Source organism: Lepidochelys kempii, chromosome 3, assembly GCF_965140285.1.
Source record: "Lepidochelys kempii isolate rLepKem1 chromosome 3, rLepKem1.hap1, whole genome shotgun sequence".
Classification (NCBI taxonomy): domain Eukaryota; kingdom Metazoa; phylum Chordata; order Testudines; family Cheloniidae; genus Lepidochelys; species Lepidochelys kempii.
The window spans coordinates 63445907-63458374 of NC_136382.1; the positions used below are offsets into that span (position 1 = coordinate 63445907).

A 12468-nucleotide genomic window follows, 5' to 3' on the forward strand; every position below is an offset into this window, starting at 1 on the left:
CTGGGCAGCACAGCATGGGGAGGAGGTGACCAGCCCTCTGTGGAGAAAGAAGTGGTTCAGGACCATTTAGAAAAGCTAGATGAGAACAAGTCCATGGGACCGGATCCGCTGCATCCAAGAGTGCTAAAGGAGTTGGTGGATGTGATTGCAGAGTCATTGGCCATTATCTTTGAAAACTCATGGCGATCCGGGGAAGTCCCGGAAGACTGGAAAAAGGCTAATGTAGTGCCCATCTTTAAAAAAAGGAAGAAGGAGGATCCTGGGAACTACAGGCCAGTCAGCCTGACCTCAGTCCCTGGAAAAATCATGGAGCAGGTCCTCAAGGAATCAATTCTGAAGCACTTAGAGGAGAGGAAAGTGATCAGGAACAGTCAGCATGGATTCACCAAGGGCAAGTCATGCCTGACTAATCTAATTGCCTTCTATGACAAGATAACTGGCTCTGTGGATGAAGGGAAAGCAGTGGATGTGTTGTTCCTTGACTTTAGCAAAGCTTTTGACACGGTCTCCCACAGTATCCTTGCCAGCAAGTTAAAGAAGTATGGGCTGGATGAATGGACTATAAGGTGGATAGAAAGTTGGCTAGATTGTCGGGCTCAACGGGTAGTGATCAATGGCTCCATGTCTAGTTGGCAGCCGGTATCCAGTGGAGTGCCCCAAGGGTTGGTTCTCGAGCCGGTTTTGTTCAATATCTTCATAAATGATCTAGAGGATGGTGTGGATTGCACCCTCAGCAAGTTTGCAGATGACACTAAACTGGGAGGAGAGGTAGATACGCTGAAGGGTAGGGATAGGATACAGAGGGCCCTAGACAAATTAGAGGATTGGGCCAAAAGAAATCTGATGAGGTTCAACAAGGACAAGTGCAGAGTCCTGCACTTAGGACGGAAGAACCCCATGCACCGCTACAGACTAGGGACCGAATGGCTAGGCAGCAGTTCTGCAGAAAAGGACCTAGGGGTTACAGTGGACGAGAAGCTGCATATGAGTCAACAGTGTGCCCTTGTTGCCAAGAAGGCCAATGGCATGTTGGGATGTATAAGTAGGGACACTGCCAGCAGATCGAGGTACGTGATTGTTCCCCTCTATTCGACATTGGTGAGGCCTCATCTGGAATACTGTGTCCAGTTTTGGGCCCCACACTACAAGAAGGATGTGGAAAAATTGGAAAGAGTCCAGCGGAGGGCAACAAAAATGATTAGGGGTCTAGAACACATGACTTATGAGGAGAGGCTGAGGGAGCTGGGATTGTTTAGCCTGCAGAAGAGAAGAATGAGGGGGGATTTGATAGCTGCTTTCAACTACCTGAAAGGAGGTTCCAAAGAGGATGGCTCTAGACTGTTCTCAGTGGTAGCAGATGACAGAACAAGGAGTAATGGTCTCAAGTTGCAGTGGGGGAGATTTAGGTTGGATATTAGGAAAAACTTTTTCACTAGGAGGGTGGTGAAACACTGGAATGCGTTATCTAGGGAGGTGGTGGAATCTCCTTCCTTAGATATTTTTAAGGCCAGGCTTGACAAAGCCCTGGCTGGGATGATTTAGTTGGGGATTGGTCCTGCTTTGAGCAGGGGGTTGGACTAGATGACCTCCTGAGGTCCCTTCCAACCCTGATATTCTATGATTCTATGACACAGCTGTTCAACAGTCCAGATTGTACCTTGGGTAATGACACAGTCATAGTCTGTTCTTCTGACTTTTCTCATCATTTAGATTATCCTAATCTAGATTTCCCAGACACTTTCACAGGACAGAATTCTGAGAAACCACACTTCTTTGTTTTTGATTTTCACATTTCTCAGATTTTCCAGTTCCTCCCATTACAGTTTGAAATGGCTCTGAGGACTTTTTGGGGATATCTTAAAATTGTTAAGGTTTTCCCTGGAGACAAAGAGCAAACTCTTCTGTAGAAAAAAACACTGGGAATGCATGTTTTGTATACAGCAGGGATGCCAACATGGGGGCGGGGAGCAGAGGGCCATGGCCCCATCACTTTTTACCAGCTGTAAGGGCAAATGATGGGGAAGAGAGGAGCAGGCAGCATCATGGGGTTGGGGCGGGGGGAAAGAGGTGGTGCAGGAATGGGGAATCAGGGGAAGAGGCAGTGTGGGACCAGGGCCTTGTGGGGAATGGGTGCCACAGGAGCGGGATGTCAGGGGGGAAGGGGCAGCACAGGAGGCGGAGCCACAGTTCGAGTGCCAATATCAGCCCTTCAAACTTTGGGGAGGAGCATTAGCAGCCTGGCCTCCTTTTGTACTGCTGCAGCAGCCAGTAGATACTGAAGGAGGCCAGAACTATGCAGTGTGCCCTGCATGCACTCTTACTGACAGAGGTGAAGAAAACAGCAAGGGAGCTCCTTTTGCAGCAGCTGCCATGGCCCACAACAACAGTGGGTGCAATTGTCTGAGAGTAGAAGCTAGCTAATTCTAGCCTCAGAAAGGGTCAAAAATTTAATAAGTACAGCTAGCATCAATATTTTTAGATATAGTGGCAAAATATTTCACAAGTCTATCTACCTCCCCCACCACAATCAATTATTGTTCAATATTATCCCATTACTACGTAGAGGTTTGGTCTATAGATTCTGGAGATAATTAGCACGTTTATTCTGGGATATACTCAAATTTTAACTGATTCAGTTTAGATGAAAAGTATGCATTGGTAGGGATTTTTAAGTGCCTATAGCCTCCTGCTGGAATCCAGAAGTTTGTTCTTTTCAACACTGGTAGTTGGGTCTATTGTTTTATATTTTCAAGGCTAATTTCTCAAGGAAAAGGTCTAGTAGCATACATTTTAACAAAATTAGAGCTGAGATTCTCCTTCATGGAATGCACCTACAGTAAAACCTGCCAAGAGAGACCACTCATGGGACTTAGCAAAAATGGTAGCACTTCAAAGGTTTGCACACCAGAGAGCAGTGGTGTTCCATAGCCTCTGCAAGTAGTCACTTGTGACAGGTGGTCTGTCTTCAGGCAGGTTTTACTGTATTGGTTTGGTTAACAAGGGCATTATATCAGCCCCCCCAGTTCATCACTGAGCAAAACAAAATTTCATTGAAAGCTTTCTTTTGAGTTTGGCTTCTGACCATAGGCCATCTTTGCTGTTAACCTGGTCTCCTCTATCACAGAGGAGCACCTCAACCTCTTTTTTATAATTGTGAATTGGTTAGTCTCTAAGGTGCCACAAGTACTCCTTTTCTTTTTTCTTGGAGCTAACAGGATGCACCTGGATTGGTGAATCAGCAGAAATAACTATGCATCTCTGTGCAAGATCCTAGCACTTGCCATCTGGTATAATGAGAACTAGTGCATAATCACTAAAATGATATGTGAGGTTATATTTCTGGTATTTTAAAACAAAGCAATAAGTGTCTGATATCATGTTATCATGATTGCTGCATGGGTGTCTGCATCACCTTTCATTGTCAAATGAGAAATACATATTGGGATAACTGACCTGTGGTGATGCTTTGCCCATTAGTACATTATGCCACCTGCACATGGGGTTAGCCTTACAATGCAATGAATAGTGGTGACATGCTATTACTCTGGCTTGCGCTGCTCATTTAGGCCCCAATCCTACAAACCTTCATTCACATGCTTAATGCACGCTGTCTCCCTGAAGTCATTTGCATCGAAAGACTTTCTCTCCATTAAAATTTTTTTCCACGAAAATCTATTCAGCATTCTCCAAAGCCTACACTTAACAATACCTTAATTCACTCTACTCCAAGGAAAATCTGGAAGAATAGAAGTACAGCAAAATCAGGCTTTCCTGGCTCAAAATCTTAAATTGAGAGCCCCTCCTGCAGTCTTTGTCTGTTTAAAACAAGGAGCTGTGAGCTGCAGCACCTTAGTTGACTGCAACTGCCAAGGTTTTACACAGGGAAAGAAGTGGCAACTACATAGCCAGTATCCAAACCATGTAGAGGTTTCAGAGTAGCAGCCGTGTTAGTCTGTATCCGCAAAAAGAAAAGGAGGACTTGTGGCACCTTAGAGACTAACAAATTTATTTGAGCATAAGCTTTCATGAGCTACAGCATCCGATGAAGTGAGCTGTAGCTCACGAAAGCTTATGCTCAAATAAATTTGTTAGTCTCTAAGGTGCCACAAGTCCTCCTTTTCTTTTTGCGGAAAAAATGGGTGTTAGCATACAGACTGTAACAAGAGTGATCAGGAACGGTGAGCTATTACCAGTAGGAAAGCAGGGGCGGGGGGAACCTTTTGTAGAGATAATCAAGGTGGGCCATTTCCAGCACTTTACAAGAACATTGAGGGGGGAATAAACAAGGGGAAATAGTTTTACTTTGTGTAATGACACATCCACTCCCAGTCTTTATTCAAGCCTAAGTTAATTGTATCCAGTTTGCAAATTAATTCCAATTCAGCAGTCTCTCGTTGGAGTCTGTTTTTGAAGTTTTTTTTTGAAGAATTGCCACTTTTAGGTCTGTAATCGAGTGACCAAAGAGATTGAAGTGTTCTCCAACTGGTTTTTGAATGTTATAATTCTTGATGTCCGATTTGTGTCCATTTATTCTTTTACGTAGAGACTGTCCAGTGTTGCCAATGTACACGGCAGAGCTTATTTTACCAGCCATTAAAAAAAAGGAAATCTAACGTATTTCTAGCTAGATTACTTACTAAACAGGAGTTGTAAGGCTGCATTCCTGATCTGTTCCCAGCAAAAGCATCACACAGAAAGACAAACCCTTTGTTCCCCCGCCTCCAGATTTGAATGTATCTTGTGCCCTTATTGGTCATTTTGGGTCAGGTGCCAGCAAGGTTATCTTAGCTTCTTAACCCTTTACAGGTGAAAGGGTTTTGCCTCTGGCCAGGAGGGATTTTATAGCACTGTATACAGAAAGATGGTTACCCTTCCCTTTATATTTATGACAACATCTATAACACAGAAGACATGGATACTCATTTATCAGTCAGATTTCATATTAGCTGCATTGTCAGTCAGAACCAAAATAACTTTCCGTGGGCCTAATTCACTGATTATACTGGGAACCATGAATAAGGAGCTGGGAATAAGGAACTGACTTTCAGCATTGTTAGAAAATGACAGTTATTCAACTGCAACCAGAGTTCTTTGCGTGACCTCTGCATATTCGCACATCCCCTCTTGGCCATGCCTGAACATCCCATGAGTGTGAATATGCAGCAGTTACTCAAATAATTTTTTTAAATGTAAAATGAGATTCTCACCTAATTCCATAAGCCTGGGAGTTGAGGCTTTAAGAAAGGCACCAAATTTTGTGAGACTTGCCCTATAATCTGTAGAGTTGGTGATGCTCATTTGTTGCTGAGCTCAGATAACTCCAGCAGCCCGGTGAGGCACAATTTCCCTTTCCAGCCACAGGACTGGTCAGTTCCCACCACATAAGAGTTTAAGACCAGAAGGGACAACCAGATCATCTAGTTTGACCTCCTTGTAAATCACAGACCACCACAACCCACAAGCTAAACCCAACAACCAAATCAAAGTATTGCAGCCCACAGGTAACTAAACTACTATGTAGCACAGGCAGAGAATAGGAGGGACTGATGTGCACCAATGCCTGAGGCCCCTGCAATGACAAAGAATTGATTAAATGAGATATGCCCAGATAATCCTATCAAGTGACCTCCACCTCATGCTGCAGAGGAAGGCAAAACAAAAAATTCCAAAGTCACTGTCTATCTGACCTGAGAGGAAATTCCTTCCCAAACCCACATATGGGGATCAGTTAGATCTTGAGCATGTGAGCAAGAACCATCCAATTAAGCACATAAAAGAGGAAGAGAATGCTTGGTTCCCCTCAGAGTCCTGGATCATCTGTCCAGCATCTTCAGCTGTGGGTGTATTTCAAGGTGTTTGAGCATTTGAATCAACGAATCGCTCTGGGTTAGGACGATGTCTTGCAGGTTGAGCAGACAGGGTTCAGGAAAGGATGCAGCACATGTGATCAAGTTCTGGCCTTGAACATCTTTATCAAAAACTGTTTTCAACAAAATCTAAAGATGGGAGCCGACTTCTTGGATTTGACCGCCACCTACAACACAGTTTGTCACAGAGACCTTTTGTTTAAATTCTCTCAAGTTGCCCCATGTTAGGTGGTCGAAGTAGTAGAGCTCTTTCTCCAAAACGGGCAGTTTAGAATACACATGGGCAACTGATGCAGCTCTTGGAAGTGTCAGATCAACGTCCTTCCTCAAGGCTCAGTTCTTTCACTGATACCGTTCAATGTGTACATCAACAACCTGCCAGCTACACTCTCACACAAGTTTATCTATGCTGACGACATCTACTGCAGCTACCAAGCTCAGTCCTTCTCAGAAATTGACAAGGTCTTGAATGATGATAGGAAGCTGATGGCAGACTATTGTAGTTGATGGTGCCTGCAGCCAAATTTTTCCAAGACCATTTTTAGTGTATTTCATCTGCATAGCGCAAGCCACGAGTTAAAAGTTTTTCTCAATGGCCAACACATGTAGCATGAGCCAAACCTGGTTCAGCTCGGTGTGACATTGAATAGGTCATTAATGTACTGCAGCCACCTGAGGAAGATGGCAGCCAAAGTCAGAACTCGGAACAACTGGCTCAGAAAAGTGGCTGGTTCAACCCGGGTGCGAGCACCCGGACACTTAGAACATCAGCCTTTGCCGTCTGCTATTCAACAGCAGAATATTGTGCTCCTATCTGATGTCACTCACCTCACACAAGGCTGGACGATGTAGAGCTTAACAAAGCGATGCATATTGTTACAGGGACTTTACAGGCAACTCTGTTGCCACGGCTACTGATACTTAGTAACATAGCACTGCCCCATATTTGCCATGATTATACTTCTGTCATGCTACTGGCCAAGATCCGTGAGAATAGTGACCTGCTTTTGTACACAGAACTCTTCAATCACCCACCAGCTCGCCTGTCTTCTAGACACCCTTTATAGTCATCTATGCCACCACAGAATGTAATGGTGGAATCTTCTTGGAGCAACGAGTGGTCAGCAATGACAGTCATGACTATTCACCAGGTTTTGATGTGCCACTGCACAATCCTTGAGGAACTCCTCTAGTAACCACCCTCCAGTTCAACAGTTCACCATTCAGCACAACCCATTTGCCTTCTCCTTTTCTAGTTCCTTATCTACCTTGCGATGCTTCTACTGATCCCCATCTTTTCTAATTTAACTATTGTAATACCTTCCCATGTGGTACCTGATCAAATGAGGTCCTTTCCAACCCTAACCTTCTATGATTCTATGATCTTTCTGAAATGCTTTAGTGAAGTCTGATTACATCAGCTCTACTGCACTTCCCTCAACTAAAAATAAACAATGAAAATGATTAGGGGGCTCGGGCACATGACTTACGAGTTTCTGAGTAACAGCTGTGTTAGTCTGTATTCGCAAAAAGAAAAGGAGTACCTGTAGCACCTTAAAGACTAACCAATTTATTTGAGCATAAGCTTTCGTGAGCTACAGCTCACTTCATCGCATGCATACTGTGGAAAATACGGAAGATGTTTTTATACACACAAACCATGAAAAAATGGGTGTTTATCACTATAAAAGGTTTTCTCTCCCCCCTCCCCCCCCCCACCCTACTCTCCTGCTGGTAATAGCTTATCTAAAGTGATCACTCTCCTTACAATGTGTATGCTAATCAAGGTGGGCCATTTCCATCACAAATCCAGGTTTTCTCCCCCCCCAACAAACCCACTCTCCTGTTGGTAATAGCTTATCTAAAGTGATCATTCTCCTTACAATGTGTATGATAATCAAGGTGGGCCATTTCCAGCACAAATCCAGGTTTTCTCCCGCTCCTCACTCCCCACACAAACCCACTCTCCTGTTGGTAATAGCTTATCTAAAGTGACCACTCTCCTTACAATGTTTATGATAATCAAGGTGGGCTATTTCCAGCACAAATCCAGGGTTTAACAAGAACGTCTGAGGAACAGTGGTGGGGGGGGGGGGGGGGAGGAATAAACAAGGGGAAATAGGTTACTTTTTATAATGACTCAACCATTCCCAGTCTCTATTCAAGCCGAAGTTAATTGTATCCAATTTGCAAATTAATTCCAATTCAGCAGTCTCTCGTTGGAGTCTGTTTTCAAAGTTTTTTTGTTGAAGGATAGTCACTTTGAGATCAGAAATCGAGTGACCAGAGAGATTGAAGTGTTCTCCGACTGGTTTTTGAATGTTATAATTCTTGACATCTGATTTGTGTCCATTTATTCTTTTATGTAGAGACTGTCTAGTTTGCCCAATGTACATGGCAGAGGGGCATTGCTGGCACATGATAGCATATATCACATTGGTGGATGTGCAGGTGAACGAGCCTTTGATAGTGTGGCTGATGTTATTAGGCCCTGTGATGGTGTCCCCTGCATAGATATGTGGGCACAGTTGGCAACGGGCTTTGTTGCAAGGATAGGTTCTTGGGTTAGTGGTTCTGTTGTGTCGTATGTGGTTGCTGGTGAGTATTCGCTTCAGGTTGGGGGGCTGTCTGTAGGCAAGGACTGGCCTGTCTCCCAAGATTTTTCATGGTTTGTGTGTATAAAAACATCTTCTGTATTTTCCACAGTATGCATCCGATGAAGTGAGCTATAGCTCACGAAAGCTTATGCTCAAATAAATTGGTTAGTCTCTAAGGTGCTACAAGTACTCCTTTTCTTTTTATGACTTACGAGGAGAGGCTGTGGGAACTTGGCTTGTTTTAGAGTGCAGAGGAGAAGAATGGGGGGGGGGAATTTGATAGCAGTCTTCAACTACCTGAAGGGGGATACCAAAGAGGATGGAGCCAGGCTGTTCTCAGTGGTGGCAGATGACAGAACAAGGAGCAATGGTCTCAAGTTGCAGTGGGGGAGGTCTAGGTTGGAGATTAGGAAACATTATTTCACTAGGATGGTGGTGAAGCACTGGAATGGGTTACCTAGGGAGGTGGTGGAATCTCCATCCTTAGAGGTTTTTAAGGCCCAGTTTGATAAAGTCCTGGCTGGGACGATTTAGTTGGTGTTGGTCCTGTTTTGAGCAGGGGGTTGGACTAGATGACCTCCTGAGGTCCCTTCCAACCCTAATCTTCTATGATTCAAGTTATTGCCTCAAGGGAAGAAATCAGGTTCCTGTGGCATGATGAGCTACCTCTGGTGAACAACACACCTTGCATGATAGCCCCTTTACTCCCTGTATTTAATTAACCTTTCAGGTGGTGAGGGGGAAGGGTCACGTGGCTGTTTCTGCAGCGTGTGAATGAGGCTGCATACCCCCAGGGCTCCGAGTGCCTTAGCCCGGCCGCCGGCAGAGAGGCGCTGGCGGGGCTGAAAGCAGCCCTTCAGCAGGCGGAGTCGGCTATGCGGCTGCCCTGAGGCGGGCAGGGGGCGGCGCCCGCGCCATGGGCCGGGCTGAAGCGGAGGGAGACGAAGCAGCGCCTGGACACGGTGGGTGGGGGGGCTGGGGCTGTGGAGCAGCGGAAGGAGACTAGTTGCACCGCGGAGGATTAGTGGCGGTTGGAACGTCTAACTTTTCCGCTGGGGCTTCTTCTCTCTTGTAGGGGGCGGGACGAGGGAGCGGCTCAAAAGAGCCTCTTGTCCAATCGGAACTAAATTGTATCCGCACCCTAGAGCCGAACCCGCCAATCCGAGGCCCGCTTGTTGGGCGGTGACGATATTCAAACACAGAGCGCGGCGGCGCGCCGTTTCCTCCGCCTCAGGTCGCCCGCTCATAACCTCCTGCCTCGGCGCAGCGGCCCGCTCGGCGGTGAGTGCAGCTCCCCCAACGGCTCTTGCTGCCCTCGGGGGCGGGCTCCGGGGGGCGGCGGTGGCAGTCATTGCCGGAGGACGAGAGTTTCTGTGGGGTCGGGTGTCCGGAGTGCGGCCTGTTCCCCCGCCCACGGAGGCTCTCCTGGCGGGGGCGCGGGGCTGGCTGTCGCCTTGGTTCCTCTCGCCAGCCGCTCGGACTGGCTGCGAGCCGCCCGCGCAGCGCCTTGTGCACCAACGTGGCGAACGGCGCCTTTGACGCCTGAGGCCGCCGCGGAAGCCTGGCGCTGCTCTTCAGCTTGCCCCCGTCTCCAGCTTGAGACGCAGCGGCCTCTCCTTGGGCTCTGCGGGAGCATCTTGGGGTGCAGAGGCGGGGCGCTCCCTGCGGAGCCTGTGTGAGGGAGCTCGCCCTGGTGACTTGTAACCTACAACCGTTATGTCAGGGCTGCAGCTGGTTTCGTCTCTGGTATAACAAGAAGGCTGATGTAGGGCTAGTCCTTGGGTCTCCCCTGCCTGTATCCACGCCTCCCATCCCACTGTACAAATCAGAGTCCGGCTCTTTATTATTTGTATTGTGTAGCACATAGGAACCCTAGGGATGGACGGTTGTGCTAGATGCTGTACAAATGCAGAACAAAAGCAAAAGGACCTCAACTGTAGCAGCAATACATGACAAATGAAATGGTCCCTTGGCTATCCTGAGCCCAAACAGTTTAGGGCTTTATCTGTCCTGTCCTAAGTAATGATGTTATATTGCGCCTAGGAATACACTGTTTTTGACAGAAAAGTGGTATAATATGCTTCATTTTGTTGTGTCCGCTGGAGCCTCCAAGTCTTGGTGGGAACTCTTAATCAGAGCCTTGTTGAGGTGCATATAGTGATATTGCAAACATGGCAGACACTTTAAATTGGACTCGTATCAGGGCAGCTACGCTGATGCAAGTTTGTAGTGTAGACCTGCCTTGACTCTCTTTAAGCTGTGGTTCTCAATTTGTGAGCTGCTTGTAGCCCAATCAGCACGCAGCTGTGGCCCACGTGACACCTTCAGAGCCTTACAGGTATATAGTGTGGATGTGGCACACATTACCCATAGAGAGTAGGGATGTAAATATTGTTTTAAACAGTTAACTTCTTTAACTATTAAAATTATATTGACTAATCGCTGGGGCTAGGGTGGCTCTGGCCGCCCGGTCCGGGGCTGGCATCGCCATGGCTGGGGTTAAGGGTTAGGGTGGTTAACCGGTAAGACTAATGCTTAGCGGTTAACTGTTTACTATTTTGCATCAGTAATAGAGAGCCTCATATGTGGCCTACAATGGTAAATAGGTTGAGACCTACTGCTCTAGAGCAGTGGTTCTCAACCTTTTCCTTTCTGAGCACCGCACATGCTATAAAAACTCCAGGGCCCACCTATGTCACAACAATTGTTTTTCTGTATATAAAAGCCAGGTCTGGCATTAGTGGGTACCAAGCGGGGCAGTTTCCCATGGCCTCATGCCACAGGGCGCCCCATAAAGGTACAATACTCAGTCTTCGGCTTCTGCCCGAGGTAGCAGGGCTGAGGGCCCCAGGCTTCAGCTCCATGCAGTGAAACTTCAGCTTTCTGGCCTGGGCTCCAGTGAGTCTAATGTTGGCCCTGCCTGGCGGATGCCCTGAAACCTGCTCACAGCCCCCCAGGGCCCAGAACCAAGTCTAGAGGACAGTTTAGATGCCAGCAACCAGAAATCCTATTGGCTTGGGGCTGCCAGGCTTGAGGCAGGTGATCTACTATCATAAGGCTGAAACATTCTCCCACTGTAGTCCCTGAAGGAAAAGCAATACAGGCCAGTGTCACCCTTCTTTATAACTGGCATGTACTACTGCCCTTTGGTAATTCACCATCAAAAAACCAAAACAAGTCTTTCACATTATAGGTTTTATTGGTATCCGCTGATGTCCCTGATTTACACCGCAATGACAGGGCCTTTACCCAGTTAGACTAAGTACATGCTGTGATGGGTTCCCCCCGAGATGTCACTGGAACTGGGGTCCCACTGAGACTCCCTGACCCACCAGCCTGGGCTCCCTCTTACCCTGTACTGTTGTGACAAGTTGCAAAGCCCTCCAGGCTCCAGCCTGCACTTTCACCAGCATACATACAGGTAGGGACACATCCAGCTGCAGTTATATGCAGGCGCTCTGACCAGCCCCTGCATGGGAAGGCTACAGCTAGGGCAACTACTAGCTCCTCGGGCACCCATCCCCTCTGGAGTATAAACCCAAAATTATACCAACTTGCCCTGCACAGGGAACTCTACAGCATAAGTTCATAAAATTTGCCTCCTCCCTCCATGTGGAGAGGAATATGCAACAGCCTTTTGCCTTTGAGTTATGATTCTCTCAGACTAGTTTAGATAAAGCAAAAACAAGTTTATTAACTACAAAAGATAGATTTTAACTAATTATAAGGGATAGCAAACAGATCAAAATAGATTACCTAGCAAATAAACAAAAAACGCAAACTAAACTTAATATACTAAATAGATTGGATATGAATAGCAGATTCTCACCCTAAGAGATTGTACAAGCAGGCTACAGATTCTTAAGGGGTAAGCTGCACTTGCTTATAGCTTGGAATCCCGAGATGTTCCATTCACAGGCTAAAAATCCCTTTAGCCTGGGTCCAACACTTCCCCAGTTCAGTCTTTGTTCCTAAAGTGTTTCCAGGAGTCTTCTTGGGTAGGA

General features: G+C 46.6%; 1 protein-coding gene across 2 annotated transcripts in view; it reads left to right on the forward strand.

Moving 5' to 3' along the window:
- The first annotated feature begins 9647 nt into the window (after nt 1-9647).
- The window catches only part of TTK (TTK protein kinase), an 86614-nt gene continuing 83793 nt past the window's right edge, over nt 9648-12468 (forward strand). For both annotated transcript variants that reach the window (XM_073336522.1, XM_078852124.1), the window contains exon 1: nt 9648-9745. The gene's annotated coding sequence lies outside the window, so the exon portion shown is untranslated. The remainder of the gene's footprint in view (nt 9746-12468) is intronic.